The 6000-nt window shown below is 42.8% G+C and overlaps 1 protein-coding gene across 1 annotated transcript in view; it reads right to left on the bottom strand.

The window, feature by feature from the left end:
• The window catches only part of LOC139920013 (spermatid perinuclear RNA-binding protein-like), a 78724-nt gene extending 74803 nt beyond the window's left edge, over positions 1-3921 (bottom strand). The window contains exon 1 of the mRNA XM_078285031.1: positions 3829-3921. The gene's annotated coding sequence lies outside the window, so the exon portion shown is untranslated. The remainder of the gene's footprint in view (positions 1-3828) is intronic.
• Between the last annotated feature and the right edge of the window lie 2079 nt (positions 3922-6000).

The following is a 6000-nucleotide window of genomic DNA, read 5'->3' on the forward strand; positions in this document are numbered from 1 at the left end:
AAATTAATTCAGTAAACACCCTTTAAAGAAGCTACATTTACTTGCAAAACATCATGAACAATAGATCGTTTTTTCTCACCCTGAGCCAAACAAAATCATGAAAACCGAATAATATAAAGACCTTGAAAGTCTTACATTCACCGTCATCACCAGCAAAGAAGAGTAATAAAGGTAAAGGCCGGCATGTGATGTTGTTGATCTGGTATTTTCAGCTTGTTGTTGTTGCTCTCTGGACAGGAGCGTCAGCTGAACACCTGAAACGAGCCGTAAGTTATGAGAGATGACCTCAGGGGTCAGGGGGGACAGGAAGGACAGTGTCTTTTTGTTCGATTTCCTTTATTAGGTTGTTACTGTTTTGTTTTTTGTTTCTTCTATAAAAGCAAAATGGAGCATTACTAGCTAATTATGTTTTTTTCTGCTTGAACTTGTAATCTCGGAACCCATCGTCTACCGGTCTGACGACGATTAGACTCTGGGGGCGACGGCCAATATTTCGGACATCCGGGCCGAGACTTCCTCTTCCGTGCGCCGGTCATTTGTTTACAGTCCGATTAGCAACTTGAGACGCGAGAATGGAGTCGGAGTTGAGAGACGACGCCTAATATGCAGATATCTGTTTATAGAGATTAGCCGAAATGTCGTCTGGACCTACAAAACACCTACAAAAAGTATCGATGGTAGACGTCGTCTCTCAACTCCAACCCCATTCTCGCGTCTCAAGTTGCTAATCGGACTGTAAACGATGACCGGCGCGCGGAAGAGGAAGTCGTCGTCAGACCGATAGACGATGGGTTCCGAGATTGGTACCTTAGTAATGTTCTTGAATAAAGAGATTTAAAAAAAAAGTAAACTGTGAGCCGGCGGCCCCATGATGGCAGTCCATGAGGGGTTTGGTAAAGGAGCGGCGGCTCAGGGAAACCGTAATGCAAACATCAGGAGTGTTGCAGCTCCGTCTTCCCCCTCTCGTCTGTTTTCAGCACATCAAACGGCTGCGGAGCGGAGCGCCCCTCTGGGACTCTCGTAAAAAAACCGCTGTCTCCCGGACGATGAGGCGTTTATATTTGAGCCGGGGAGAGCTGAAGACGGGAAGCTCGGCGTCGGATTCCTTTCCCTTTCGTCTCTAAAATGAGGCTACTTTCCTGGGCTTTACGCTGCAATATGCACTTGATAGAGCGGGCCCTCTGCGCTGCTGCGGGGGCCGGGGGAGGAGGGGGTGGGGGGTGGGGGGGTGGGGGGGGGGTGAGATTGAGTTGAAATGAGAGAAGAGGGATGGCTCGGCTGATGGCAGCAGGCATCACTCTGCTCCGGTTTCACTGGTTCACCTTAACAGCCGCTCTCAGCCTGGCCAGCGGGATGCAGCTCCTCCATCCAGCTCCATCTCACTACCAGTTAGCTGACAGGGCATGGGGGTTTGATGTGTAGCCATGACAACCGCAAAAAGAAAACTATATTCTGATATGGTTATCATTGATTTGTAATATCAATGAATATTTGCAAGGGTTAGACCGATGCATCTGGCCGATATTGGACTTTTAATAAATATCAGTCAGTGTCATCAGGCTCTGATAAGATGCAGGTTCCTCTCTGATTACAGCTACAGAAAAACTCTATTTTCTTTTCATATTTTATTATGTTGTTTTGCAGATTAATTCTTCGTTTAAAAAGGCAGTAATGTCTCCCAGAGTTTCCCTACCATTGAACAGGTGTGGTGGGTCTCTCTGCCGTAAAGAGCTGCTGGCACTGAAATAATTTCATCAGTCTGGGATTCAGTGGAGAGTTTTAGTGTCCCATGATGCTCTGAATGCTGTTTCAGAGGCTTTTCCACCCTGTAAGAATAAAATACACTGGATACATGGATTTTTCTGGCATGAAAATGGTCATATTTAACATCAGCCATCGCGACTTAGGTCTAAAAATATCAGTACTGGCACTGGCCTTCAAAAACCCATATTTGACTGTGAAAAACAACCCAGGGGAAGCACAGAATACTAATCCACAGAAAAAATAAAAAAGGTACTGAATATCGGCACAAAATATTAAACTCATGAAGACACTCCGATGTGTCTGTCTCTCTGCTGTCAGGGGGAAACAAAAGACGAAGGCATCGCTGCCTCGCACTGCACGGATGTTGTGCCAGGAGAGATCTACAGCAGCCATGGATCCATTTAAAAAGCTGTGTGATGGCGTTCCAGCAGAGAGAGAGAGAGAGGCCTTGGGCATGGAAATGTTGGAGAGCGTCGACGGGGCTGAGGGTGTAAAAACCTGCACATCCGGACCGAGATGCACCGGGAACAAAAACAACAAGGTTACACACAAAGAAGAACCTAAAACACAAAATTGCCTCTCTTGAGACACCTGAGCCGCTTCATGGATTTACTGTTAAGAAAACGTTTGTGTATATCCTTACACACGGAGGCGGATAACACTAATTGAAAACAAAATGTCACACACACTTGATCCCCATTTACAAGTGGAGCGCTCCTTCCTCGTCAACACTCAGCGGCAGGGAGGCTGGGGCGAAATATAAGGCTCGGGTTACCGTTTCTATTTACATTCCTCAGGCAGCGAGGAGCCACCTGCTCCTGGTCCTGCTCCGGTCTGGTCCTGCTCTCTGCTGACTCTGCACACCGGGTCGGGTCGGGCCGGGCCGGGATGAAACCTGACCCGGTGACGGCAGTGTGGAAGATTTGTCAGGTTTAGGCAAATGTGGAAAATGCAAATGCGACTCACACGCAAAATGCAAAATGCAAAGTTGCAACTGACAGGGAGCACAGGCCTTTCATTTCCAGAGACGACATTTAGTGGATAATCTTATCCAGAGTGGCTTGCAATATAGTGAGCAGGTAGGGGTTCAGTGTCTTGCTTAAGGACATTTTGGCAGGACATTGGCTGTTATGGGACAGTCCCTCGAACCACTAGCCCAACCTGCCACCCCTTCCAACCTGTATAACATGTATATTTCTGCCTCTCTCAACGCCCCAGTACCCCAAATCCACTCCCATTTCATTCAAAATATCAGTGTGAACAGCTAGAAATTACATATTCATGATTACACATTCATTCATCAACTGGTTTAGTATCAATTTGACATAATTCCCTTTATATGGCAAACACTGAAACCATTTTCAGTGGCAGAAGACATTGCACTTCCTGAATTGATTGAACTAAATACTGAACCCAAACCTGACAAGCCCATATGAAAGTGAAGATAATCTGAAGTTGTTTACAAGGCTAAACATGAGTGCTGAAAATGTTTATTGTGTTAACTGGAAGGCTAAATGGTTGTGTATAAAGAAATATTAAGTGTTTATGTGCTACAGCATAAATGATACCTGTACTTTATTACTGGGACTAACAGCTGCTGTCTTGCCATTGGTTAGACCGACTAGGAAAGGCATTTAACAGTTAAAATCCAGACAAAAATAATAATATTAGCTACCTGTTACAAAGACTATTTCTGACACCAGCTTCTGCCTCCAGAAAAAGAAGTGTATATGGATTCCGCTTACAGACAGTACACCGGCATTAACGTTAAACATTAACGTTAAAAGCCACATTTAGGACGACAGCCAGCTCCATGCGGTGCGGACGGTGAAGAGATGGCCGGAGGAAAACTTGTAGCTAGAAAAATAAATATGTGGACATCTCGCTAACAAGCCAGGACTTAAAGTAATTTATTAAACTACACATTTTACATTTACACATCGGTAACAGCTGAATGTAAGCAGGCAGGTTCAGCATGGTGAAGTTGACCGGCCGGACGGGACAGCCAGCCGCCCATTCATCCCTTCCTCCGCACCGAAAACTGTCATAAAAGCGAACACTTACCGAGTATCAATTCACCGGGGGAAGACGGCGGAGAAAGCTCAGCGACCGACGTTTCAAAAAGCCTCCAAAAAAACTCTTTCTGTTGTTGTTGTTTTTTCTCCAAAGATAAGTCCGTTCTCCTCAGGCTGCACAGGACAGGACACAACGTGGAGTCGATGCCAGCGGCGGCAGCAACAACAACGGCAGCGGCAGCGAACGGTCTCCGGCCAGCCTGCTGTCAGCGCGAGCGAGGGACCGGAGGTAGCGCTTGCGCATGCGCTCAAAAACTGCGGGTGCGAAAACAAAGATGGTGTATTGAGAAGATGACTCGCTCAATAGCAAACACAAGGAAAGATTCTGTACATTTTTGTGTACATGGTGATAAAATACGCACAATGCAAGCAGAACATAATAGAGAACTAAAATAAAGTTACAATAAATGTGTGGCAAATTTGTAAACAAATTACAAATACGGTTGCTCAGAAATTCATTGTAAAAGGGAGAATGTTTCACAAAAAAGACTATCTGTTGGCTTTATACTGTTTAGTATGTGTCCCTGTTACTAAATGTTGTTTAAAAAAATTATCTAAATCTATCTTCAAAGTAAAATTGATATCAAACTATGTAAAATTAGGCTTGGGGTGAAGGAATTTGTACTTTTGTATTTGTGTTTTGTATTTGTGTTAATGTACAGAGCATTAGCAGCAGTAAAATCATATTGCCCTTTTTCCCACTGAAGTGAATGGTTTTCAAGTGTATGAAGTTCTTCACATCAGTCCAGAAGGTTTCTCAAAGTTTCATCATGATCTTTACAATAGCAGCAATGACTGTCTCTAATCTAATCTATAGCTAGTAGTTAGCATTAATCCATTCTGTACAGTCCCACGGCACAATAGTGGAGATGATGTATAGACCTTTTAATTATCAGAGTATTTGAATATTATTTCAGCTCTCTGGCTCACTAGCTGATCAGTTGCCTTCATCTCTTCCATGGAGAACACGTTAACGTTAAGCTAGCTGGCTTGCTAGCTAACGTTAGCAACTGAACCATTAGCAAACATAGTGAAAAATATTCTTTTCTTATCTGGCAGTTTAGAAAACTGCTTTACTGTTACAGTGGAGTGTCCATTAAAATTCATTCATCATTCCACATTAAATGATTGCAGTCAGCTTTAAGATGCTATTTTTGTAGCTGTTTGATTTGTTGTAATTGTTGGTTTGTACAATGAAAACATAGAAAAACATATTGCCACGGAAACATCAAACATTATTGATATTAAAATGCATTCACATATCAAACACATGTAATTAAGTATAGCCTACAAAAGTATTCACAATAGCACAAACAAACTGTTCTAGAAATAGCACAGGCCAGTGAGGCCACATCCTGTGCACTTATGGCAGTGATGCAAACATTCATAAATATAGCACAATTATTACTTAAATATGCATCAAAATGTTAATTACATGGCTCAAACATAGCAAAATAATAGTATGCTTCATTATAAAATTTGAGTGTGTGTTTATATATCACCATACATCACTGTATTGCAGCAGTCTGTACAAACTAATAGATGAAAAGCCCAGAAGAAAGTTCTCTCATTGTGTGATGTCATGTGAAATTCATTTGAATACAAGAAGAGCATTGTGGGATTTGTGTGAAAATTCACAGCTAAGGTGTGAAGATTCATAACTGAAGTTCCATTTTCACAAAAATACAACTTTTATATCCTTTTATTAATTAGACACTGCTAAATGAAGAACAGGCAGGGTTTGTAGAAAATGATTTTCTCAGTTCTGAACACTGAGACAAAGAATGAAGTGAAGTGTCTCTGACTGACAGGACGCTGACTGTTAAAGAGCAAATCACACAAAATCACATGTTTAGAGCTGTAATCATGGTTATATGGCTTCTGTGTATTGAAGAGCATTAATCCTGTACTTTATTTCCACATTTTTCAAATTAGAGTTGGGGTTCTGCTTCTCGGTGCAGAAAACGGTCGTTGCTCTGCTCTGTCCTGCCTGGAACTTCTGGCCACGCCTCCATCAGTGATGTCACAGCAGCTGTTTCACCTTTGACAGCATCAAATGCTTTGCGATCGGAAATTTGTTACCGTCCCCAAGGAGAGATGGGTGATCCACAAACCAACCTTAACCAAGTTGTTTTAGTTGCCTAAAAAAAAATTCTGATTA

The sequence above is a fragment of the Centroberyx gerrardi genome, chromosome 8, assembly GCF_048128805.1.
Source record: "Centroberyx gerrardi isolate f3 chromosome 8, fCenGer3.hap1.cur.20231027, whole genome shotgun sequence".
In the NCBI taxonomy this organism is placed as follows: Eukaryota; Metazoa; Chordata; class Actinopteri; order Beryciformes; family Berycidae; genus Centroberyx; species Centroberyx gerrardi.